At 41.7% G+C, this 27,477-nt stretch overlaps 2 long non-coding RNA genes across 5 annotated transcripts in view; one reads left to right on the top strand and one right to left on the bottom strand.

The window, feature by feature from the left end:
• Window positions 1-13,454, bottom strand: part of LOC128341045 (uncharacterized) — a 37,687-nt gene extending 24,233 nt beyond the window's left edge. Inside the window, exons 1-3 of one of the 2 annotated variants that reach the window (XR_008314164.1) lie at window positions 13,170-13,454; window positions 8,250-8,345; window positions 2,463-2,598 (exon numbers count right to left, since the gene is read on the bottom strand). This is a non-coding gene — a long non-coding RNA (uncharacterized LOC128341045). Of the gene's footprint in view, window positions 1-2,462; window positions 2,599-8,249; window positions 8,346-12,189; window positions 13,118-13,169 lie in introns of those variants that run through there. The other variant, XR_008314165.1, reaches the window with a different exon arrangement.
• On the top strand, window positions 12,913-26,648 carry LOC128341044 (uncharacterized). Of its 3 annotated transcripts, XR_008314163.1 has the most exons (5): window positions 12,913-14,934; window positions 15,563-15,734; window positions 16,465-24,014; window positions 25,720-25,827; window positions 25,972-26,648. It is a non-coding gene; the product is annotated as an uncharacterized LOC128341044 (long non-coding RNA). The 3 variants fall into 3 exon arrangements; XR_008314162.1 differs by having other exon boundaries at window positions 21,302-25,827; XR_008314161.1 differs by having other exon boundaries at window positions 16,465-25,827.
• The last annotated feature ends 829 nt before the right edge of the window (window positions 26,649-27,477 follow it).

Here is a 27,477-nt window from a genome sequence, read left to right as displayed (position 1 = left end):
ATTTATATAGTAATACCATTGGATTCTTTGTAAATTTGTTGTCCTTTTAAAACCCCAATCACACCGGTTTGTACTGTTCATTAAGGCCAAATGACATCACATTAAGCATGTATTTTGGTTGCGTGTGAGAGAGGGAGGGAGGGAGAGAGAGACTCCCCTAGTTGTTCCTCCTTCTGATAAGATTGGGAATGTGGCATGCATGCGTCAGAGGAAGTATTTCATTTCCCCCCACCAATGCCCCGCTTTATTAATCATGTTGAATCATATTGTTTGGGTTGTGTGTAGGTGCTTGAGTTCTTTGGTGAAATCGCATATATTCAATAGCAGAAAAACAAGCAAGCAAGCAAGCAAGCAAGCAAGCAAAAGAACTGGGTAGGGTGATTCAATAGTCCTGCTATTCCAGGAATATTGCTGACATAATAGAGTCATGCACTCACAGCAGCACATCAAACATGTACATCAACATGGTAGCTGTAGAAAGAAAAGCCAAACATTGACAAATGCTCCAAAGCATCCCTGGATATTCTGCTACTACCCACCAATCACTAGTACATTTTAGGAGTTTTGTTTTTTAAAAAGAAATATTAAATAATAAGGATGATGGGAGACTGTGTGTGAAACATGCAAAAGTTAATACTAGAACAGTGAGGGACAAAAATAAAACAAAGCCAAATCTGACAGGAGTAATGTCCATGTGGAAGCTTATGAGTGCATTTTCATTGAAAATGTATTTGCTCTATCAAAAAAGTCCATGTAATGGCTAACATCCAGTCTAACGTATTAATGGAGCAGAGAAAGATGAACCCATGCCAAAAGGTCATGTGAGTGGATGCTCAAAGTTGCTCAGCCTCTTGTGTTCTTGGTCCACTTGTGCAAATGATTTTGTGCAAGGAGAGTTGATAGCTTAGCATCATTCTCTGCAATATATATGGCCTGAGCAAAAGGTTTCATATGCCACAAGTTCTTGCACATGTGCTCCTGACTCTGCTGCATTAGCACAACTAGAATGCAAGCTCCCAGTTTAATGGAACAAGCAATATCCTTGCACTGGAGCAACATGTTTTCACTAATGCAAGAGTTAGTTTGGATGCCAGTTCTACAGTGAAAGTCACCTCAAGGGTTGTTATAAATAGACTCTATTCTAAGCCACTATTATGCATTCATTTTTTTCTGGTTTTTAATTACATCATACAATTGGAAGCATTCTAAATGCTGCAGGTCAGAAGTTTAAAAAAAAGTGGGCAGTTTGTACTTGTTATAGTGGGTTTGTCATAATGCTTTACACGGAAAGCCAAAGGGTTCAGAAAGATTTGGATTACGTTTATGCCTTTCTAAGCTATCAGTTTGAACATTTGTTCATGCAAATGTGTATGTTAAATAAGAAAAAGCTGCATATTAGTCATAATGGAAATTGTCCGATAAAATATGCCCCCTGCAAAAATTGCAGAATGAATACAACACAGTTGGCATATAATGCTTTATTAAACTATGCAAAAGTCAGTTTAGCTCAGGGCAAAACTAAACCCCAGTGCTTGATTCTTATGCCAGTGTAATAGAGTTCTTAAGCAGAACCCATAACAACACACACATCAGGGGCCAATGCCTTGCAAATAACCATACTTGTAAATAACCATAAGTGTCTTATGAAACACAGGGCATAGATCAACAGTCCAGGATCTGATCACCTGCCAGTGGGAATGAATGTCACTGCACAAGATCCTGGACAACATTAATGGTCTACTTACTAGTTACTTACTAGTTCCTCTTTCAAAGACTGAAATGGTTGCATGAAGAGACAAGCAGATTCCCCCCCATTCCACTGTTGTTCCCTGGGTTCACTCTGCTCTGGTGGGGTCTCAGGGACTGCAGCCCTTGCATTTCCTGGGGCCCCACCCTTCTACGTGCTATGGCTCCTTCCTTTTGGATGTTCCTTTTGCTGATTCTCTGCCTTCATTGGTAGCTCATGGCTGCAGCTCATCCCAACCTTCTCCTTTCCATATGGACTTCAGACAAGCTGGGCTCCTTTCTTCTGCCTCATGGCCAAGTGGCAGTGAATGGGGCCAGCCCTGCCTTCCTGCTCATTGGCAAAACTTGAGCCTACCCCTTGCTGATCAGTGGCATTGAGTTGCCCCACCTCCTGGACAGCTTTGCTGCTGCCATGGCCACCAATACTGGTGGTATATTTTGGGGCTTCTCCGGGATTGGAGAGGTGAGTCCTGGATATCCCTTGCAAGCACTGGTGCTGCTTTAGTTGGGAACTTGGCAGCAGCAGTAGTAGCAGCATTTATTGCCTGGTACCCATACTTTCTTTGTTTGGTTGTCAGCCAAGAACTACCTGCAGCAATGCTGGTATGTGCAGTTTGGAAGCTGGGCACTTCCCTCTTCAAATGCATATGGTGTTTTCTTCTGTCAAACACCACAGCTTGTTTGTCTGAGTTGAGTCAAGAATCCAACATACTTACCTCCTCATGAACAGCAACACCTGTGGGTTGGGTGGCTTTTAGAATCGTATCAGAAATCCACTCGTAGCCTAAGATCAGAATCTAGCATTGCAACATCCAGGAAACAGCAGCATCCCAAAAGTGGTGAAGAAATCATCTGGAACAAATGCATTATGATAGATGGCAATGTGAAGGGGAGGTACAGAAATGTAAGACCCCTCAGGGAGTATACATAACCATGATAAATTAATCAGATGTTAGTAAGAATGAATTATGATGACTCAGCTGCCAAATATTGCCTCATAATGCTATGCTGCTTTGTTATGTTCTCTGTAGAGTGCTAGCAGTGAGGCACCTGGACCTCTTTCAGACCACTGTAAATGGTAGATGATGTTAGCAGTAGCACTGATTCATGGGTGTTAATGGCACAATGCTTCACCCAGGCTTTTAATTAATGTTGTTTTAATGGTTTTAATGCAGTTTTAAAATATTATTTTAATTTTTTTTAAATTGTTGTAATGTGTGTGTTCCCCCCATTTTTGTCTTAATGAATGTTTTACTTTGTTTTTATTCTGTTGTAAAACGCCCAGAGACGTAAGTTTTGGGCGGTATAAAAATGTTTTAATAAATAAATAAATAAATAAATAAATGCCAATCAAACCGCAGAAGCTACTACTATGAATATTGATACATCACTTTCATACCACTTATGTATCATGAAGCTAATCTTCATTGACATCAAATGTGCTATTGCAGAAGTACATGACAGCTGTACAAGTAAAGATGGTGGGACTTTGAACTTCTGCTGTGCTGCCATCACTCGTGGTAGCTTCAGACCACACTTTCTATTATTTCATCAATATTTGATTATCCCCAGCTGTGGTGCCAGTAGGAACATGATTAGTACAATACAGACCCAAAGAATTGGATTCACAATAGAAGATGTCTGATGCAGCCTTTCTGGTTTATAAAATCATGCTTGTGCAAGCCGTTAGGGTATGATGCTCACGGGAGGAGGTGGGCCTGAGTGCTGACACTCGCCACCTGAGGCTGTTGCCTCACTGGCCTCATGCAGGAGCCTCCCTTGACCAAAGACATCACTCAGTATAGAGCAGCTTCCTTGCTCATGTATGATACTCCCACATTGAAGGAAATTGACCAGTAATATTAACTTAGGACTTACGTATTTAGGAAAAAAACACAAGGTTTAATCTGCCTGGCATTTGCTGGAGTACTATTAGAAATCACATATTCTAATACTACTTGTTATTGGATTGTGTTGGACTAAGACTGGGAATACCTAAATTCAAATTCCCATTCATCCATAAAACTCACTGGGTGAGTCTGGGCTGGTCAGCCTAACCTGCTTCACAAAGTTGTTTTATAACTTCTTCCCTCATATAAACCAATACATCTCATGTAGGTTTAACTAAGACTTTATTCAGAAACCATTCCCTTTTTCTCCTTCTTTCTCTCCTTGTTCTTTCTGATTCCACCCACCACACTCTCTCTACAGGATCCCCACAAGGACACACTTCTAAAAGACAAAACTTAAAAGATTACTAGATAGAATATAATGGGTTGATGTGATGATAAACAGCCATGTATACTGCTCTGGGCTCCTTGGAAGAAGAGCGAGATATAAATGCAAATTAAAAATTAAATTAAATTAAAATACACCCTTTATAAAAAACTTATTGCATATATTATTATTATTATTTTGTTTACACAGTCAGACAGGTGTTATTGACTGGTTTGTTTTATCCAGACAAGGACCTAGGATGGCTGAATTTTATTGTCAATGTTGTTGTTATAGATATCGTCGCAGAATATAGGCTGTTCCCAGTAAAGCTGCTTTTTGTAATTGGCTGGTGGTGATTTCTGTGGCCCCTATGGTGTTGAGGTGTTCTTCAAGTTGTTTTGGAACTGCACCCAGGGTGCCAATTACCACTGGGATTATTTTGGTCTTTTTCTGCCACAGCCTTTCAATTTCAATTTGTAGATCTTTGTATTTTGTGATTTTTTCTGTTTCTTTTTCTTCTATTCTGCTATGCCCTGGTATTGCTGTCGATTATTTTCATTTGTTTTTCTTTCTTCTCGACTACAGTTATATCTGGTGTATTGTGTGGCAGATGTTTGTCTGTTTGTAGTCGGAAGACCCATAATATTTTTACATCTTCATTTTCTTCGACTTTTTCAATTTTATGGTGCCACCAATTCTTGGCTACAGGTAGCTTGTATTTTTTGGAGATGTTCCAGTGTATCATCCCTGCTACCTTGTCATGCCTTTGTTTGTAGTCAGTCTGTGTGATCTTTTTACAACAGCTGATTAGGTGGTCCACTGTTTCATCTGCTTCTTTACAAAGGCGGCACTTGCTGTTTGTTGTGGATTTTTCGACTTTTGCTCTTATTGCATTTGTTCTTAGTGCCTGTTCTTGTGCAGCCAGTATTAAACCCTCAGTTTCTTTCTTCAAGCTGCCATTCTTAAGCCATTGCCAGGTCTTGGTGATGTTTGATTTTCCACTTATATTGTGCAAATATTGACCATGCAGTGGCTTATTTTTCCATTTTTCTACTCGGTTCTTGACTTGTTCTTTCTTGTAGGCCTGCTTTCTTTCATTGGTGTTGAATAGTTTCCCGTTATTGACCATTTGAAGCGCATCTTCTTCAGTGTCCCGTATATATTCTTCAAGGCCTCTTTTCTCCTCCTCTGCTGTTTGATGGACTTGCAGCATTCCTCTTCCACCTGAGCTGCGAGGGAGGTATAGCCTATCTACATCACTGCGGGGGTGCAGAGCATGATTGATGGTCATTATTTTCCTGGTCTTACGATCTAGGGTCTCTAGCTCTGCCTGGGTCCAGTCTATTATTCCTGCACTGTATCTGATAACAGGTATAGCTCAGGTGTTTATGGCTTGTATGGTGTTCCCGCCATTGAGTTTGGACTTGAGGATTTTTCGAACTCTCCTGATGTATTCACTTCCAATTTTTCTTTTAACTTCAGTGTGTGCAATGTTATCAGCCTGGAGAATGCCGAAATATTTGTGATGTTCTTTCTCTTCCAGGTTCTTGATCTTGCTTCCATTGGGTAGTTCTATTCCTTCTGTTTTTGTTATTTTTCCTCTTTTAATTATTAATGCAGCACACGTCTAGTCCAAACTCCATTGCTATATCACTACTGAATCTACGGACAGTGTTTAGCAGTGATTCAATTTCTGATTGGGACTTTCCATACAACTTCAGATCGTCCATGTACAGCAGATGGTTGATTTGACTTGAAGTTTTAGATGTTTGGTATCCGAGGCCTGTTTTGTTTAGTATTTGTGAAAGTGGGTTCATGGCGATTATAAACAACAGAGGGGATAGTGAGTCCCCTTGGAAAATGCCTCTTCTAATGCTAACCTGTCCAAGTGTCTCGCCATTGATTGTTAACTGTGTACTCCACATGCTCATTGCTTTTTTTATAAATATCTGAATGTTTTTGCTGACACCAGTTGTTTCTAAACATTTTAGTATCCATGTGTGAGGCAATGAATCGAAGGCTTTCTTGTAGTCAATCCATGCAACACTTAGATTTGTTTTTCTTCTCTTGCAATTTTCTGAAATCATTTTGTCAATCAGCAGCTGGTCTTTTGTGCCTCCGGTGTTCGGGCAATTTCCTTTCTGTTCAGCTGGAAGCTGTTTGTTAATTAATAAGTGTTGCATCACTTCATCTGCTATTATTCCAGTTAATAATTTGAACATGGTTGGCAGGCAGGTGATTGGTCTATAATTACTTGGAACTGCACCTTTTGCTGGGTCTTTCATGATGAGATGAGTTTTCCCAGTTGTTAGCCATTGTTCAATATCACCTCCTTGCAAAATGTTATTGAACTATTTTGATGGTTGTTTATGAAGGCTTGTTAGGTGTTTAAGCCAAAAGCCATGCAGTTCATCGTCGCCTGGCGCAGTCCAATTTTTAATTTTCTTTGCTCTTTCACTTATTAATTCTGGTGTTATTATTAGATCTTGCATTTGTTGGTTACATTTTTCGACCTCTTTCATCCAGCCTGCTTTTTTATTATAATCTATTGGATTGTCCCATAATTTCCCCCAGAATTGCACTGTTTCTTCTTTATTTAGTTTTTCTACGTTTCTTGCAGTTTCTCTTTCTATGCTTTGGTAGAAACGTCTCTGATTCGACTGGAATTGGAGATTCTGCCTGTGTTGTGTAATTCTGGCTTCGTATCTGCTAATCGTCTTTGACACTGCTGTTATTTGCTGCTTTATTATTTCCAGGACTTCTCTAATTTTCCTTGAATCGAGGTGGTATTTTTGGATCAGATACTGTTTGGTGTTTTCATTCTTCAGCTTCTTGTCTTTCATATCTTTCAATTTACTAGCATTTGATCTGAGCCCGGAGATTTTATTTTCTAATCTAATCTTCCATTTAGGTGATGTACTGCTTTCTTTTTTTACAGGTGCACTGATCTTATATCCGAGCTCTTGTGTTGTTATTGTTGCTGCACTGTACATTAGTTGGTTTGTTTCTTGCAAATTATTGGTTGTTATTTCTTCAAGTGCAGCATTGACATCTTGTAATGCCTTAGCAAGTTATTTTTTGGCAACTGTTTTTAGAGCTGGAAGTCGAACCCTGGTGGTTGTTTGGTTCATGTGCTCAGTTATTTTTTGCTTTAGTTCTTGTTGCTTTTCTGTTAAACGGCATTTGGGTTTTTGAGGTGAAGGCAAAGGGGAGGTTGCCTGGTTTAGATTTTGAAAGAGTTCAGCAACAGTGGCATCCTCTATTTCCAACACCTCCTCCACCTGCGCCTGAGCAACTTCTTCAGTTGGTGGTAATTCTTCTTCCATGTGTTGCTCTTTGCAGTTCTTCCAGCTCAACTCCTGTGAATACTTTTTTTCTTATTATGAATCTTGCCTTTGTTCTGTTATTTCTGTATCTGGATGCTTCTCTTTCCAAATTTGTTACATTCTTTTTAAATAACCTCTTCTAGTTGGGCTAGACGTGTAATAGCAGATCATTATTTCCTTGTTGGCATTTTTCATATATTTTTTCCGGTTAAGCGATGTTTCTTCCAGTAATCTTGCGGTCTCCAGCCCTGGTTGCTCAACTGAAGATCCTGAGTCCTGTAGCCCACTTGCCACCAGATGTCCAGGGACTCCAGCATCTGGCGTGGTCCTTGTTGACCCGGGCGATGACCGATCCAGTATAGATTTATTAAAGTTACGTCTCACCATATTGTTGATGGGAGAGGCACTCTTTGTCTGGCTCCTCTTTCTGTCCAGTATGGTTGGATCTCTGGCATAGCTCTCACCTTCCTCACGCAAGCCCAATAACCACGCCAAGGTAGTGCGTCACTGGGGAATTATTATTATCATTATTATTATTATTACATTTGTTAAAGGGAAGGAAGTAGTCTTCTCCCTAACATGCTACCTCTTTATGTTCAGGAAGATTGGTTTTTTTAAACATGATTCCCCCCCCCCTCATGAATCCCACCCCTAACCAGGGCATGCTGCTACTACTACTATTACTACTGCTGCTACTGCAAGCAATCATATTTATTCCAGTCACAGACCAGCATAAACTGCTACTACTAATTCTTCTTATACATTGCTCTTCAACAAAAGTGCTCAAAGCACTTTATGTACATGCAATCCCCATCAGAATTTCGAAGTGTTGTGATGCTGGTTATGCAAAATCTATGAAAAAGGAAGAGGTGCTGCATTCAAGTTAAAAAATATGGATTAATTTCAAGGACTGTACTCAGTATTTATGGAATCTGTGCCAGGAGTAGTTATGTGTGTTACCTTCCATTTTTCTTCCAAGTTTATGCAAGTACAAATAAACACTTGTAATAATTTCTGGACTCAGTTCCAGGGCTTTCACAATAGGAAATCTTTCTCCTTAAGGAAATTAGAAAGGAAAAATTAAAATAAATCATTTTAAAAGCGTTTAAAATGATGTTAAAACAAATTGTAAATGAAAAGCTACAAGAAATATTTCAAGTAACATGAAAAAAAAAACGTTGAAATTAATCCAAAACCAAGAACAGACCATATTTTTTTATTTCTTTGCCAGTGGGACAACTTCATTTATTATTGCATAAAAGGCCCAATTCATTAAAAGATATTTAGGTAGGTGCTGATGTGTTTTATAGATTTAATCCTGCACTTGAGTCAAGATGGAGTTTTAAGCAGTGATTAAAAACAGGGGGAATGAAATTCATTTGTGGCAGCATATGGACATAGATTGGAAGTGAGGTATGATGAGCTAATGGTTCCAGTACATAAGACTGAAAAATGATGTCTAGCACAACATCTGATTCGTGAAGTCGATAAAAATCTAGCTTGCTTTTATTAACCCCAGTAGCCAGCATTTTGCTCGGTTTAGCATAGTGGTTAAGAGCAAGATCTAAGCCTCAACGCTCACTGAGTGTCACTCAGTGTTGAACTGAGTCCCAGTTCAAATGACCATAAAAGCCATGAGGTCACTGTACAGTTTCAGGGAAATTTGCGTGGTCTCAGCCCTCCAACTGTAGTACTGGACAATAAAATTATTTGGTTATTTTCATATAAGGTATTTATATTCCGCCTTTCCACCATTTAAGTCTTCAAGGTAGCTTACAAGAAAATAAAATTTGAATAAAGTTTTGGCTGGAGTGGGCTCCACATGTTGATCTTCCACTCTAGATCAAATCAACAGCTTCCATTCCTTCACTTGATGACTATTCTCTTCTGTAGGGCCAATACTCTCTGTCTTGATGGCAGTTTCATTTTAAATCCTCATAAGAGCAAGCTTGATTGAGTTGCCTTCTCCCTCCCTGATATCAGTGATGATCCTGCCTGCCTTGGCCTCAGTGGTGGGACAAAGAGCAACCCATCCCCCAAAGCACACACACACACACACACACACACACACACACACACACACCCAACCAAATCCAGGAGCCAAAGAGACAACGTCCAGGGCAGAAGAGCAGGGCTGTTTTGGCCATACAGTTCTTTCTGAAGAGAGTTGATGGCAGTTATTTAATGGCAGTTAGAATCCTCCAGAAAGAGTACTTGATGGCAGTTAGAAACCTCATAGGAAGGCCTTCCCTTGCTGAGATGTCAATGGCAGTTTGAATAATGATCTACCTTACATTAGGGATGTGCACGGAACCATACGGTGCTCCATTGTAGGAATGCTGAACTGGTTCCATGGACCAGTGTTCAAGCTGGTTCGTAGGGTGGAGGGTTTCTTTAAGTTGCAAGGGAGGCGCTGCCTACCTGTCAGGCCCCACTTCCCCTCTGCCAGCACTCTCGTAAAAAGTGGGTGTGTGGGACTGCAGCATCCCTCCGTCAGCATCGCCACGGAAGTGGCCAGGGCGCAGGGGGAGACGCTACAATCCTGCGTGCCTGCTTTTTATGAGAGCACTGGCAGGGGGAAAGTGGCAGGACGGGGGCTGGCTGGTCAACAGCGCATCTCCTGCCCCTTAAAGAACCCCTCTGCTCTCCCGGGAGTGCACGGAGCCAGTTCCGTGCACATCCTTTCATTACATCTTTACTGCAACAATGGCCCCATTTGCACGTAATGGGAAATTGGAGTTGGAGGGGGCTGAGGTTGAATTTCTTTTACGCCTGAATGCATGTAATCATAGTTCAGACACAAAGGGATTCCCCTCTCCAAATTCCAATTTGAACCTTAGATTTATAGTGAGTTTTGCCACTCCTACCTGAGGTTCCATTCCAGGATTGTTACAAATGCTGCATGCTGGAGTAATCAGAGTTAAGGGAGGAAGCTCCTCCTTCGCTCTGGCTGAGTTTGGCTGCTGGGCTGTCCTTCATTCCAGAAGGAAGCCCACACAGCCAGTTCCTCCTTCTTTCTACACTCTTCCTGACTGCAGTTAAAGTACTGCCTGGTATGTCTGAATGAGGACAGGTAACCATATGGAGGTTGTGGGGAGGGCAGAACCATGGGTCCATTGGACCCTCAGGTTCACATTACATGTGAATGCAGTGATTGGACATGAAGCTCTTTGAGCTAAGAAAACTACCATATATATATATATATATATATATATATATATATATTAAAAAATCACAATTAGTGCTTAATTTATAAAAGGAAAAGTGCCCAGGCTCCAAACTGCTTGGAAGATACACCTTTGAAGTTAAAACTGTACCTTTTCATCCCAAAGGAGCAATTCTCAATGTTACCCTTGCTATGAGGATTGGTATATCCATAATATATATATCAGTGGACATAGGAAGCTGATATTTTGAGTTAGTGGAAAAATCAGAGGGTGCCAGGATCTATAAATCTACAATACAACAACAACAACAAAAAATCCACCAGGGAACAATATCTATATCACATTTAATACCTCGTATGCTAACAGACAATAATAAACGTCACTGACCAATATTGTATAAAATCAACTGTAACACAGGCACAAAGAATATAATTCTAATAAGAGTTAAGAATATTATTACCATACACACCACTCATATAACTATACTCATATGAATCTATAAAACCACTATGGTAACCCAGTGGTTAACTACACATAGATGCTCCTTCAACAACACATATTGTATTATATTGAGTCAGAGCATTGGTTCATTTAGCTCAGTATTGTGTATACTGATTGGCAGTGGTTTTCTGGGGCTGTGGACAAGGATCTTCTTTTGGATAGGGTTTTGGACAGGCCACCTTCGGTTTTATTCCTAGACTCCTGCACAGTTGTTTCATGGTGTGCAATATAAACAAAGTACCTTGGTCCGATATTATCTCCTTAGGTAGCCCCACTTGTGCAAATAGCCACATTAGGGCCTTCATCACCCCAGCAGCCTGCATGGTTCACAGTGACACTGCCTTGGGACACCGTGACGCATAATCAACTGTAATTCGTGCATAGCGATATCCTCTGACCGTGCGGGGTAAGGGCCTATAAAATCCATCCTCATGCATTCAAAAGGGAACCTGGCGGGCTCAATGGGCAGACTATGGGCGTCACCTCTTTGACAAGTCGGACATGTCTCGCAGTACTTTTGGACCGCCTTCCCCATTCTAGGCCAGAAAAATCACCCCTTTAAGTTGTCTAAGGTCTTCCTGCTCCCTTGATACCCTGCCCAAGGGGAGTTGTAGGCTTTCTTCAATATCTGGCCCCTGTATGTCTGGGGGCCCACTGACTGTTGCTCATACACCCCCACCCCCTTCCTTGTGCGCCATAGGACCCCCTCTTGTACCTCAAGCCATCCAACTGGATCCTCCTCTCAGCCTGTTCTGCTCTCCATTGAGGGCACCTCAGCATCAGCCCACAGTTCCCTCAGCAAGGGGTCATCCCACTGAGTTAGCAAGAAGTCGGGATCCATTGCCCACTTTGGGTCAGGGTCAATGTCCACCTGGGGTCGCACCTTGGGTGCCTGTCCCTCCCCAGGGTCATCGTCAACATAGACACAGGGTTCTGAAACGGTAAGGAGCCTTGTGGCTTCATGTATCATGGCCCAGAAACTGGGGCAATCCCAGCCAAGGAGAAGAGCATAAGGCAGGTCCTCCATTACCAGGGCTTTGAGTTTGCATAAGCCCATGGGCAGGACCAGCTGGAAAGCATGAACTGGTACGGGGCAGGTGTGGTGATGGATGCAGGAGGCAAGTACACTGTAACCATCAGAGGATCTTGCCTGGTAGCCCTCCACCCATTCCCTTGGCAACAATTGCATTCCATGTAGGGGCATTCCCTTTTGAAATGCCCCATATGCTCACATGTAAAACAGGGACCCCTTCCTGTGGCTCCAGCTGATGGTTCGTCAAATCTTCTCCGGGTGCCTTGCATCTGGCCCTTGGTTTCCTCACTTCCTTCCTCCTCTTTGTCTGGTTCAGGATGTATCCATTGTCCCTTTCAGCCCTCCCCTCCTTAGAACCCTCAGCCTGATGTTCTCGCCTTTCCAGGTTCATAGGCCTTGGTGCCTCTTGGGGTCCATCGGGCTTCCCTTGAGTGCTGCTTCTCCCCCCTCTGCCCTGGCTTTCCTTCCACCCCTTCTGCTGCCATATAGTTTTCCAGCAGCTTGGTGGCTGCCTTGAGAGAGGTGGGTCAGCTCCAAATGATCCAAGCCCTGGCATCGGGGGTGGGGGGCAGCCCTTGGGTAAGTTGTTCAAGGACCACCTTTTCAGCCAAACGGGTCTCCCCTGCTGACCTTGGTTGCAGTCATTTAAACGCCTTTCCTTCAACTTGGCCACAAAAGCCTGAGGTAGTCCCCTTTAGGAATTTGAGGGCCCTAAACCTTTGGTGATATGTTCCCTCTGTTACATCATACTGGTAGAGGCTGGCCACTTTTACTTTCTCATATTTACCTACTTTCTTGACCGGCATAGTTCTAATGTTCCCCTGGGTGGAAACCCATCAGATACAGCCCCAATATGTCAGCCCAATGAGCTTTGGGCCAATTAGTAGCCATGGTGGTCCATTCAATGGTTGTCAAAAAGGCCTCAATATTGTCTTCAAGGGTGAGTCAGTACACTGACACCATCCTGCCAAGCTACCGGTACCAGTGGGCCAGGTTACCGAGCTGCAATCCCTTCACTCAGGCCCCTTACCATTTCATTCTGGGCTGCCAGCTGCTGGCACAGGGTTTATATGCTCCCCCCCCCGTTCAACCATCCGGTACCTGGTCTGACATTCTGTTTACTCTTCCGATCCCGGGTGAGCCCCCCACTTGTCATGACTGTGCTCCGGTGCACCTTACCCCTTGCCGTGAAGCTTCAGAGTTCAGAGGGGAGGGGTTCCCTATCACCTGATTCCTCCTCCTCCAGGCTTTGTGGGGTCCCAGTGGTCACTTATTTCTCTTCTGAGGAGTCCGCCACTCTCCCTGCTAGCCTCCTCATCCCAAGCAGTTCACATCTTAAATAGCTGTTGGCATGTTGAGTAGCCCTGCACCCTCCTTTCCGGCCCCTGCCTTGCTTTATTAACCCTTCCCCCTCTGGTTACAGGCAGCTGCCTCCACTCCCTTCATTCCCTCCTCCCTCGCATGGCCCCAGCCTTCTTCCTGAGGCACCTCTCTGATGTCATCCGGAGGCGTCTTGCCTATGCCCTGCTCAGGCAGCTGCCTGTCAGAAGCTTCCCATGTGCCTTATTGAGAGTATTATGCTAAATTTTGGGCATCACAAGTTTGGGAAGGATACCCGTAAAAGGTAGTTAGGTCACATGTCAAAAGACTGAGAAAATGGGGACTACTTAGTCTGGAAAAATCAGGATTAAGGGTGGAAAGCTTGACAGTCTTCAAATACTGGAGAAGATGCTGGAAGGAGCAAGTGTTCAGCATACCTCGTGAGAATAAGGGTGCCGGCTGGGTGACATCTTGCTGTTTGCTTTCCCCCTTGTGTCTCTCTGAAGAAGGCGACATGGGGGCAGCAGGGACCCATCTTCACTTTTTGTCCCAGGGCCCACTCAGAACTTGCAATGCCCCTGCTAACTTCTGAAAATGTAATGGGCACACTCTAGCTAAGTTTCAGTGGAATAGGATTCTGATATCTAAAGAATGTTGAAGATTTAGGCATTTACTCCTTAAAATCCTGGCATTGTGAAAACAGTTCTGGGTCTTAGTGGGTGGAGAGGATGACTCATTGAAACTAGAATAACTCAGATATAAAAGAGAGGAGGGACAACTGAGAATATGTAAGAGATCAGTTTTAAAAAGATAGGTGAAGGGAGTATTCCGTTAAACAAAATCCCTACCCAAAATGTATTGAACAGATCAGTAAATGGAAAAGAACCAAAATGTTGAAAGCCCAGATTAACAGACAGGAAATGTGAAAAAAAATAGGTGGTGGTGGTGGGGAACTCCAGAAAGAGCTCTTAAATGTCTTAATTATCAACATAAAGTTGCTCAGATGGCTTTTAAATTAAATAAAGAGAATAAATCTTAGTAACAGTTTTGAGAAGAATACCTGGCTCTGCCATAGAATGAGTAACCTATTTATTTAGCACAACCAGCGATCATTTTATTCACAGGAGAAAGAAGAAAAAGGAAGATTCTGGAGGGGAAAGTTGGGGTTCTAAACTTTTTTAAAAGGCTGTTTGCAATGATTGTCCTCTGATATTTTAAGGAGGCAATAACAAAAATTGGAAAATTGTGATAGGAAAATTGAGCAAACCGTGTATTAGAACATTTCAGTTAATAGCCAAGAGTTTCACAGTGATAGTGGCTGGGTGTATCTTAGCAAGTGTCTTGCATGACCAGGTACTTAAGCTGTGCGAGGAGAGAATAATGAAGAACACAGACCATATTGTATCATAGCAGACAATAAAACCGAACCTTAAGAAATCATCCTTCGGTGCCAGGAGCTTGGAACGCAGTGAATAGGAGAGATTGTATAAGAGGACAGATTTGTATAATTTCACAAAAACTATGCATCTAAGCATTTGAATGTATCAATGTGACTGAACTGTGGTTAACCTTCTTTGGATGTTGTTGGAGAGGACTGAAGATGTGGGCAGTTATGCAGAGACAGGTAGCTCCTCAATTTTGAAATGATATTCTGTAAAAATGTGATTGACTCTAATAGGATTATGTTTGGGTTGTTGAAGGACTGGACTATGATTTTCTAAGTAGAGACTCCCATCTGGTTTAATCATGTCTCCCTTTACAGACTGAGACTGCCCATTTGCAAACTCTCCCTCTACTTGGAGACAAACTGGAGCATAATAATGTGGCATTCTATTTGTCATGGAGTCTATTCATATCTCAGAATTTGTTTGCCTTGCTATCCCAGCGCATTTAAACTTTCAGAGCTGTAACCAACTTTCTTCCACATTGTTCACTCTCCGCCCTTTGTGTGCTCACTAGATATCTCATAGCCTCATAGGAACATATCTATTTATTTCAGTTTATAGATATCAGTCACAGGCTACTTTAAAAAAAAGCAATTCTGATTTACAAAATAATAAAAAGGGAGTCCTTTGTGGATGCCAGGTTTTTCTTTATTAAAACCAAAAGTTGCTAAGGAAATTCAAATATGAGATATACTGTAGCTAGGAATGTTCAGCTATAGATTTCATTTATATTTAATCTTTATAGGTGTGAATCAGAGACCTTGATGCTGTGGCTTAGGTTCCTTGATAATGCTCTTATATTTGTAGGTACATCTGTATGAAGATTAGAAATGGAGATGAAATCACGATTAGGTTAACAGCAGAGCCCCACATAATATCAGATCACCTAATGTCATAAGGAGACAGTAGAGAATGAGGAGAACACTGCAAGAACCAAGAGGTCAAAGGGGGAAGCATATAACCACTGGGGTTATCAAAGGTTTGATAACGCTACTTTTGAGATTCAAATCATATTGCAAATTTATTTGTAGTTTACATTATTTACTTGAACATTCATACTTCTGAATATATTCCTACAGAAAACTGACATTTGTGTCAGACAGCTATTAAACCAGTGCCTATAACTCATAACTACAATTCATAACATTTTAGTCTTGACAACCATATGTTAATCCAATACTTTCGAAGGTTTAGAAACATCCCTGAGCCCCTGCAAAATTATTATTTTTTCCTGTTATGAACTGTTATTGAATAGGATCAAGTGTTGTGTCTATTTTTAAGAGCAGTGACATTTTCTTCCTGGCATAAGATAGATAAATATATAAATCAGAGACATGAAATGCATGTACATTTTTTTAAAAGTAATAAAAAACCTGGGACTTTCCTACTTCCATCTTGTCCCCCCAGAAAAGAGCTTCTTTAAAAGAAGTGTTTCTTAGTGAATACAGCTGGAACTTCCAACCTGAGTGAAGTACACAGTATGCATTCATAGTAACTAGACCATGCTGACAGGTTTCCTTAAAATGGGAGGTGATATTGCTGACTAGAATGGAAGGATTCAAAAGATAATATTTTTCCTGTGCTTTTAATAACTTGTGTGTGTGTCAGGACTATTCACTTTAGGACAGAAAAGGTTTGCATCCTTTCTGTGACGGAATATTTGGTCTTGGCTAACTGTCAAAATAAAGTATGTCTTTTCTTGCCTGTAGATCATCATTAGAGCTGTGCAGGATTGCAGTCCGTGGCTGGCATTCCCAATTACGAAGTGCCAGTGCTGCTGCATTTTACTAATGCAGTGCTGGTAAATGTATGGGACGGGTGATTTTTGACTGCCTCCTCTTCCCCCAGAAACATTCTGTTCTACATGAAAATATGCGCAGCCCTTATTCTCAATACAAGTAGTGCACAACCTGCGACCTCACAGGAGTGAGTGGTAGCAAAACAGCCCTCTTGCACAGCTCCATATGCATGTCTGTTACAGTCTCACTGTGGCGCAAGTGGTTCTAAATGATATGCATGATGCTGAAGGGCATGCCAGCCATTATGTGGATCATTGCTGGTTGGTTTTTATGGTTTCAATAGGGTATTGAAAAATGCCTTGTGATTTTGTTTTGTGACATTAATTGTAACTGCTAAGAGGACCGAGATACACATTTTAAAAACAAAGACGAACAATGGCTGACATCCTGATTGATGGAATGCTGGTGCCGCGAACATACAGCATGCACTATGGGGGAGGGGTGGTATTTGTCAGTCTCCAGAATCACAAGCTGGCTGAATTCAATGCACAGGAGAGTGTGGGCATGCATGATTCCCTGCCACTCAGCACACCACCACCTGATTGTGGGGTGGTGATGGTTCATCCAAACTGTCCCAAAGTGCAATTTTAAAACTGCACAGTAAGGGGCAGTTCAGAGAGCCACTCCCTCACACACAATTAGGTGAGTGCCTGCATGCTGTGTGGGGAAGACCCACTCTCCTCCCCCATGCAATCAACTGGGCCATTTGGAGTATCATCCAAATAAGTCCTATGGCTCCAGGAAAGCTTAAAACATGTACATGGGGATAACATCCATGGAGAGTTCTCTCAGGAGGGAACAATGACTTTTTGAGGTCCTTATTGTTTGAATTTGACCCTTTAAGCAATTTTCCCAAAGCAAGAAGGAGCCTGGATTTTTGTAGTCTGTTTGTAACAGTTCAGTGGTCACTCTTGCTTCACATACTTGCAGCTTAGACAAACAGTTACCATCTCTTGACTAACAGTGAAATTATCGTAATACTAAGTTTTGTGACAGGCATATTTATGGCATACAAATATATCCTTTCTGATCTAATATTTAGAAAGCATGAAAATTACACTATACATGCACTTGCATTATCTTTCAATATGTCTAATATGTGTGGATTCTGCTCTGCAATTGAATAGGGATATATAGTTCATTATTAGGTATTATAGCTTATTAGTTATTCAGTACAGAGTTATCCATTTTCTTGAAGTTTTAACAGACTTCACTTTGGTTAATGTGCTTAGTGCCCCAGATGCTTGTCTTCTTTGCCACTGAATTAAATGTTATGTCAAAATCAGTGCAAAATATTTTGTTGCCCTCCTTCTCCTCCTTTTCAACAAAAACAATTCACAAAGCAGTTTACAAAGCAAAAAGAATGAGAAAATGGAATAAGAAAATGGTTCTCTGTCCCAAGGAGCTTACAATCTGAAAAGAAATACAAGAAACAACAGCAATAGACACTGGGAGGGGAATCTGTGCTGAGTTGAATCAGGACTGTTGCTCTCTCCTTGCAAAATACAGTTATTTAGCTTTGGACTATTATGTAAGAATGGTTTATTTTACTGGTAAGATTGCAGGCTGGCACATAACTGTTATGCCAATATTCGTCTTTGAATTATGTTGTTAGGTGGTTGTTGTTTTGGAGGGATTTTTGGACTAATGTTTTTAGATGAAAATCTTATGTAATTTCTTTACGGATTTCATCTCAGTCTGATGAATATATAGAATTGTCATCCATAATGCTTGCCCCAAATTATTGGTATTTCCTTTTCTCTAGTTTTAGGTTTTCCAGAGAATTTCTTGCTTACTCTTTTGCTTGGCAAGGGAAAAATAAATTGTTTAGGGAATCTCAGACTATTTGGCAAGATTCTGGACTATGTTATTTTCCCATTTATTTCTTGGTCTATAAACTCTCTTAATATATGTCCACGAATAATGAAGGGTTTAAAAAAAAAAAATCAGAAGGTGTCATTACTGAAAGTTGTTGAAAAGGACAGATACTCAGAAATATGAATGGCACCAGTGAAAACAAATAGTATGTGTGGTCCAGGAATGACACAAATGAAAGTATATCCATCTTTAAAACGGCTTAAGTTTGGAAGGGAAATGTACTACCAGGTTTTAAGAAATAAATATTTTGTACTTATTGCTAAAAAAAAAATTGGTTGCTTTGAAATTTCTCAGAGTTTTTATGAAAGTTGAGAATGATCTAACCATAATTGCTCATGATATACACATTCAATTTTTATGGCCTGCTGTCATCATCTCAAGTAAAAATGTTTTTTTCTTTCTGTCTTCATTTTCCTGACTGAATCCTTTTCCTGATCAAGTCTAATCTGAACTGAGCCTCCCCAAAAATCTGGTTTCCAGCTTTATATGTTTAAAATAAATGACTGAGTGGTTATAAGAGATGTCCCCAGAAAAATTAGCTAATGGCAGCTCACAGGAGGGTACAGAATATCATTTGGTAATTGCAGCTTCAGTCTGGAGCAGGGATGGTCAGTTTCTTTACTCTCAGGGACCATTCTGTGCTCTGGACAATGTTTTGAGGACCAGAAGTATACACTAGCACAACAACTGCCTATCTCGCAGAAGTTGAGGCTCCACAAATGTGTGGCCATCTAGTAGTAAGAGTTTCACTATTATTATGCAACAATTGTCCTTGGGCATAGTTGAGACATGACACAACATCCAAAGAGAGATGTAACAGAGAAGTATAGACTATCTCTATCTTTTACAGTTTGACAATGGCCCAGTTCAGATGGAATGCAGAACCGTGGGTCCAATAGGCCTATGGTTCCGTGCCCCCTCCCACCCTCTCCTGTCCACGTTCGGGTGAGAGAGAGAGCTGCTTCTCTTCAGTCAGCAAAACTGCAGAGAGGTGGGGGAGCTGGCTGTGCGGGCTTCCTTCTTGACAAGAGGACAGTCCTCACAGCCAATTGGACCAAGTGAGGGATGAGCTTTTCCCCCCAACTCTGGTTCTGTGGGGCCCAAACTGCGGTGCTAGGATTCAGCTGTAATGATGGCACCGCAAAACCAGAGCTAAGGGCAGTGAAATTCCTCAGACTGAAGGTTCAGAGTGGAGTTTGGCAAGGGTCCCTTTTCACCCTTAACTCCTGTTTGCCCAATTTGGATTTTGGAAACCGGCTTTGGAAACTGGAGGTGAAGAGACCTCCAGTTTCCCGTTTCATCTGAATTTGGATATTGTTTTTCCTTTTTCCATTTGAACAACACTACTCAAACCAAATGTTTCCAGGTGCCTTGAATAACATTCGATAGGGTCACCAAAGGGCAGAGAGCCAGAAATGGCCCAGGGCCTGCCAGCTGGCCATCCTTGCTCTGGATTAACATAGGGATATATAGTTATTTCACAGCAGATCTTGCAAAAATACCTGTACTGTAGAGCTAGCTTGAGTCATCTGAGAAGATGCAGAGCAGCACCTTCCCTACCTTAGTTGAGCTCACCCTCTGTCTCTCCTTGCCCTCCCAGTTACATCTTGTTGGCCTCCTATTTCTCTCCAAAGGTGGCAACTGGAGAAACCACCATGAAGTTTATGATGGACATGCATATTTTGCAAAGTTAGTCCTAGAGAAAGTATGCAGTGCTTGAATGCAGAATATCAGTGTCCAGCTCCATCCTAGAGATGCTTTTCATTTGCTATAACTGTAGCAGGAGACTGGGTTTTAACAGTTGCTTTTGCATTTGTGTGTCTGTGTGTCTGTGTGTCTGTGCACCTGCCTACCCAGCCTTGTTACCTACCCAGCCTTTGGAACAGGATATGTAGAAATGGAATACCCATATAAATATGCAAAGTTGTTGCAGGATCTAAATATATTTCTTTGGGATTTCTCATTGTGCTGTGCTGGCTTTTCCTTCCTTTATTGCAGGAATTACTGACAGGTTATAGAGTAATGTGCCAACACTGAAAATTTATTCCATATTCCACTCATGATGAATCTATTAGCCTTAAAATTCTACTTCACAAAAATTTATGCTTTTTCAAGATCAATGTCCTTTGAGAAATCACAGAGACTTCAGTATTTGACCATTGACCACTTTGGGGAAAAAAAGATGAAATCATTTTAAAAACATCACTGGCCGACAGGCTGACTTACAAAGTGTACAAAGGAAGCACACGTGCATTTGCTATGTTCCAGAATAAGGCAGTGTGGGATGGGATGGAGATGTTTGTCGATCTCCCTTTCCCTCCCTGATGCACTCTGTGACCCCTGAAAATACATCCTTGCGTATCACTCAGCAATCAAGGGCATATTTTGGGGGGTCATAAAGCACTTCAGAGGAAAGGGGAGATCGGGGAAAGTTGCCTCCCCTTGTGACTACCTATGCTGCTTTACTCTGGAACATAGCAAATGCATGCGTGCTTTGTAATTCAGGACGTTGACCAATTTTTTTTAATTGCTTGGGCCAAATTCAGAAGAAACAGAAAATTAAGCCCTTAACATTGAATTAGGTTATTCATTTATGAGGTTTTGGTTGTTCTGCCTTGCTAAATTGGAGTATTTTTAAGAAAGACCAGCAGAACATGCACTTCTATAATGAAACATCATTTGCTTTGGGTTGGAGAAGCTGTCCTACACAATAAAACATGAAATGTTGTATGTCCAATAGTTTGAGGCACAGCTGTTGTAACCTGTTAGTCTTGAGGAGTTCAGCTCTGATGGGACTCCAGGGGGCTTAGGTGGTCTACGAGCCAAATGGCTAAGTTCAAGAAACATAAATCTCCCTCTTCTTTTCCAGATGGGTTTGAAACTATTGGGGTGGAGCAGCTTTAGAATCTGCCTACTAAGTCTGGAACTGGCTGTATATATTAGTTGCACAGTCTGGAAAGCATGAGAGGGGGAGAATTCCAAAAGCATTGTGCTGAGACTGCATTCCAAATGGCGTATAGCGGATGATTAAAACATATTTGTTCAATATAAAAACAATTTGCACGCAAACACAATGCAACGCAATTGCCAAAGTGCTGCGCCAGTACAAGAATGCTGAGCCAAGGGCCCCTACTCAGAAGAAATCTGCAGTGTGTACGCTACTGCTTGGAGGTTACTTACTTACTTACTTATTTGTTTGTTTGTTTGTTTATTTAAAATGTATATTCTGTTTTTTTCACAAATTATGATGCAAGGTAGCTTATAACAAAAACCGCTAAGCATACCTACTGACATTTTAGTGATACAATAAAAATAGGTAGCAGTCAAAACCCCAGACTACATGGGAGGATCCTGTACTGGGGCTCCTCCCCAAACAAGCATCAACTCAGTTTCCAGGAGGAGTGATGCTAGCATGACAAGGGGTCACAGCATGAGCTTTGGTCCTACGGTTTCTGCTGTTTCCTTTGTCTCAAGTGAAAGAAACATACATGTACTGAGAATTGAGGCCCTGTGAAATAATATAATTGAGGATGTCTCTGTTACCAGATGCTGTGAATTTTCATTAAAAGTGACAGCATCTTTCACTGACTTGAAAATCCCATAGAGGGAAACTATAGATTTCCCCCTCAGACTTATGGTTTCCCCCCACCCGCAAAACATAGTTTCCCAAAAGAGAGGAACTGTAGATTTCTCACCTAATTGATGTTCAAAATAAAACGAATCCAACAAATACATTATAGAATATGCATGACTCATAGTTCACCAAGTTGGATGCAGGCCACCAACCACATATTGTAGTTTGCAACATGCTTGCTGGTTCCCATTAGTGTCATCTGCCACTCCTGAATTGAAGGCAGATAGCATAAACAGGAGCTTTATCAAGGTCATAGTGACCTGCCAAACATGACTGGTGGGCAACATTCAACTTGGTGGGTCAAAGGCTGTGCAAGCCAATTTCATTATGTGTTAATCTTTTTTCTAAATGTATGACCCCACCCTCAAAGCCACATGCTTCATAGCTACATACTGTAAGGCTGAGTTGCAAAGAGAAATATTACCTACCTACCTGTTTGCAAGTTTTATTCTAGGTATTTATTTGCAATGTGCCAAGCAGGGGCGTAGCTAGGGGAGAGGGGGCCCGTGTTCATCCCTCTCTCGGGCGGCCCCCCCAGAGTGAGGGAGACAATGAAGAAAATAGGTAGGGGTGGAGCTGGAGGGCCCTCAGGAGCTGGGGGCCTGTGTTCTTGGAACCCTTTCGCTCAATTATAGCTACGCACCTGGTGCCAAGGGTTCTTTCCTCATTGGCTACAGGCTTATGTGCAACCCAGCTCCAGGATCCCAAATAACAGTTTTGAATTGAGTTTGAAATAATATTCTATGATGATGCAAGTTATTAATGAGGCTCTTAAATGGCAATTAGCAACGAACCCTTTGTATGTCTATTAAACTATCTTGATCCCGAGTGAGATATTTTCAAATGAAGAAACTAATATTCCACATGCTAAAAATCACAAGAATAGTTTATGCGAAGAAGTGGAAAGCGGAAAAGAAAACCACAGAGTGAATATTTGAGGAGGTTTGGGGAAATTACCTCTTCAGTTAAAATGACAATCTACTTAAAGCCAAGGGGAAATTACAGTGATATCTCTGAAAGATGGAAAATGGTGGTAGATTACCTAAGGTATACTTTAAAAATTAAAAAGTCAGGGTATGAAATGCTGAGTTTAGTTTTATTAACGGTTTAGGAAAAGGTTTAGGTTTTATTTTCCTAAAATAAATGTAACAGCGATGTGCAGTAATGTGCATGTCTTAGAGATATGGATTAATTTTTATAGAAGTAGGAACAAAGTAGAATCTGCCTGACATCCACACTAAGTTACTCAAGAAACTAAGTTACTCAGTAGTAACTCTAAAAAGCAGGTCTCTTTCTTCTTTTGCCCTTCCCAGCTGTCAATGGGAGCCTCCCCTAGAGGTTCCATGATTATACAGGGGCCTCTGGAGAACTCGCCAATTTGTAGATGAGGGTGTTGGGCACAGCAGCAGTGTGAGTCTCTTGGGTGACTCATACCACCACTGCCACTGGTACAGGAATGGGGTTACAGGGATTGACCTAGCTGGTTGGATCCTCTAATGTGCACCAGCATCAGTTGCTGCTGGACTTGAATGACCCCCAGTGCCACTCGTGTCTTTGGTGTTAGATATGGGAATTTAGTCTTATATAGCATTCTCCTGCCACAGAGCGGGGGTAAAAAGAATCCAGAAGATTGATTTTCCTGCTGGACATGTTGTGCAACCTCCTTACTTCTGATCTCAGTGGATTTTATAGTAGGACAGTATCTTTAGACAGGAAAACACAAGTACTGTATGTCAATGGGAGTATTAGTTATTTTCATAATGTAGTGATTATGACTTCTCCCTGAAAGTTTGTGTGCGTTGCCAATGACCTCTTGTACTTTGGAACCAAGTTCAAGAAAATCTGGACATTCTAATAAAGGCAAGCTGATGAATGCTGAATTTCTCATAGGACTGCTTTAGGAAATTTGTTATAGCCTCCGCAATTTGGTCATCATAAAATACAGAAGGTAAGCAGACAAAATGGATCCAACAATATGCTTGAGATGTATATGATGTAGGCATGCTTCTGCTTAAACAGCTATGGCCATTTGTAGCATGCATCTAAATTCCTATCCAGTCACTGACAGGAAGGCTGAATTTTCTCTAGGTTTTTAAAAATGATAAAAAGTATGTTGGAAAGTTCCAGTAGCTTGTATAAGAATGGGGCCTAGGAGATAGGAAAATGGGGAGAATGCAGGCAATAGCTGAAGGCTCAGGAACATAAAGTGGCCATACCACCATCATTAGAGTCTCAGAATTAAAAGGGCATAAGGTCTATCACACCTTCACTTCCATGTCCAAGTAATGCTGATCAAATTTCCCTTTTGTAAATTAAATATATCATTTTAATAGTATTTAATGTGAGATTATATCCTCAGTTCTAGACTCCTGTTTCAAATTAGAAATAAAATTTTGGCTTGTTCAGAGTTTGAGTTTAGTCATAGCTTCAGCTATTCCTGCTCTGCTTTATTGGTACTGAAAAATTTATAATATATTTGGGATTCAGTTATATACTTACCCTGGGAATTTTTATGGGATTGGAGCTGAAAACCTCTAAGATGTCAATGAAGAGTGTGATTGCAGTAGGCAAAGTTTCCCTACTACATTTATATGATAAATTATATTTTGCTTTTCTGGAATTCTAACCAAAAAGTAATTTTTCTGATGCATGTGAGCCATAAAATATATGAAAAGTGGGGGATGTTATCGCTTTTTCAAAAACCAATTGCAAAATAAGCGCTAATACATCCAAGCCAACTTTAATATCTCAGGAGCCAATCAATTTGTAACTGAAATTGCAGCCCACTGTGGGAATTTAGTGTGTGTGAGAGACATACAGTTATGGAACATAATAAATTACAGTATCCAAGAAATATTACAGACTTTGGCTTACATGCAACGTACAAGTCCAGCAATGACCTGAAGTACTTCTCCTTCCTCGGCTAGCTGACAGAAGCCAATGCCTAAATACATTACAGCCTTACCTGCTTAATCTGAGCTGTTTGTCAGTATTATGGGCATTTACCCTACTTGTGTATTTATTTATGTATTGCATTTATATCCCACCCTTTCTCCAAGGAGCTCAGGGTGGCACACACCTCAATAACCTTGTGAGGTGGGTTGGCTGAGAGTGACTGGTCCAGGGTAACCCATCCAATTTCATGATTGAATAAGTATCTGAGTCTGGGTTTGTCCAGCCCTCAAAATATTACAGTATGCTGGCTCAAGTAATCAAAACTGAAGTCATCAAAAGGCCAACTCCAGGAGGTGGCAATGTTGGGTAGAACCCCCAAGGCTTGCTGTGCTGTGGCAGCTGTTGCAAGTGAGGACAGAGTCATAACTGTGTGTGAGAGAGCAAATTGTCCCTATGATTTTACTGAAGTGTAAAATCTGGTTTGAAGCTGGTTCAGACTTGAACCAAACTAGGCCAGCTGGTTTTGTGAACACCCCTCGTGGCTATAGGCCACCTCCAGCCTCAGAGGCAGGATGCTTCTAAATACCAGTTGCAGGGGAGCAACAGCAAGAGAGAGGGCATGCGCTCGCCTCCTGCTTGTGGGCTTCCCAGAGGTATCTGGTGGGCCACTGTGTGAAACAGGATTCTGGGCTAGATAGGCCTTGGGCCTGATCCAGCAGGACTGTTCTTATATTCTTATGTTCTTACTGCTCTCTCAGGTCCCTGACTGCAGGGATGGAGCAGTAGCTCTGTAGGAGCACTGTTACAGCCCAGCCAGATGAGGTGGCAGTGGTAGCAATCAATCAAGCAAACAAACAAACAAACAGGTGAGTTGGTGGATGGGGAGGCAAGATTGATATGCAAGCGTTTGATCTTCAGTATGCACATCTGCCTGTCTTTACACCCTTGATTTTTGTGTGTGTGTGTGGCTATATTTTTAAATTATTATTATTTATTTTTTCTCCATATAGGTATAATATAGCAATATATAGCAATCAACATTTCCAGGTGCTAGAAAACGTATTAATGGAGCCAAGTTTTCAACTGCACAGAGATCTCCAATGAAGACAGACCCATACGAAACAAAATGAAGCAAAACCCCCAGCTGATTGGAAATGAAAACATTGTGTTTTTTCTCAGCTGTATTAGGAGAGATGGCTCAGAATGGACTGGAAAATCAGAAACAGGAGACTGCACCTAAGAGGAGGGTAGCAAGGGCCTTTGTAGAATTCGGAACTGTAAGAAATCCTTGTCATGCACTCAGGCAACTTCTTGTGTCTTCCTACTAACTGATAAAACAGGCTGATGGATAGGATATCGTATAATCCTATCTCTCTGTTTCCATTGCTCAGTGCCTGGAGAAAAAAAGATAAATTTCAAGGATATTAGGGATGTGCACAAAACCGGCTGGCCTGGTTGAGTTTGAGTCTGAGCTGGACCTGAACAGGACTGGGTCAGTTCGGTTTTGCCCCCCACTGAACCCCTGTGGGTTGGGTTTGGTTCAAGGGATTCATGAGTCAAGTTAAAGACAATTTTTTTTAGTACTTACCCCTTCCAGGGGGCTTCTCTGAGGCCATGGGGGTTGTCCGCAGAGGTTCCCCCTCCTTCTCCCAGCCTTCCTTGTGGTAAAAATCACCAGGTTTGGGTGTTCTTCAGCCCTTTCTGAGCCTTCCCCCCCTTGCGGTGGCCATTTTGGAGGCCACAACATGTGCACAATGGGCCTCTGCATGGCCTGGGTCATGATCTGGCCACACAGGAGCCTATTGCTCATGTGCAGAGACCTCCAAAATGGCTGGCTGCTGTGATGGAGGGAAAGCCCAGAAAGGGCTGAAGAATACCTGAACTGGGCAATTTTTTGCCACAAGGAAGGCCGGAGGGAGAAGGGGGACCTGTGCAGACAACCCCCCCCCCCCAAGCCTTGAAGAAGCCCCCTGGAGCGGGTAAGTACTATTTAAAAAAAAATTTACTCACAAACTCCTCCCTTTGAATGGCCGGGGGTGTGCATTAGTCCGAGATCGGACCAAACGGGGTGGTTCGATTTAACCCTGAACTGTAGAAACAAACCAGTTTGGACATCAAACCCATTTGACATCAAATCTGTTTGCACATCCCTAAAGGATCTATCAGTGGAAGAAAGCTCTGTTGCTGTGATGATGTTTCTAAGGACTTCTTCAAAAGTAAAAATGGGTGATGGACTTTTAGAGAAAGGCATCTTCAAGCAGTACTAATCTCTCACACTACTTTTTTGTCTAGGACATTCATAATGTTTGAACCACAAGTGATACAACCCACACTTGCTGGAGATCTTTTAGATGGCACTCTTTGCCAAGTGTGACAGGGCCAGTTCAAATGTGCAACAATAGTACATGATGCAGTCCTTTCCAGATTGTACCACTTCAGGCTGTGTGTGCATATGTGTGCCTGCTGTAGAAAAGATCATATGTTTGAATAAACAACTTGCAGGAGTAGATGGGAAA

This window comes from Hemicordylus capensis, chromosome 1 (genome assembly GCF_027244095.1).
Source record: "Hemicordylus capensis ecotype Gifberg chromosome 1, rHemCap1.1.pri, whole genome shotgun sequence".
Classification (NCBI taxonomy): domain Eukaryota; kingdom Metazoa; phylum Chordata; class Lepidosauria; order Squamata; family Cordylidae; genus Hemicordylus; species Hemicordylus capensis.
Note: the sequence above shows the minus strand (reverse complement) of the source record. Positions and strands in the feature narration are given on the sequence as shown.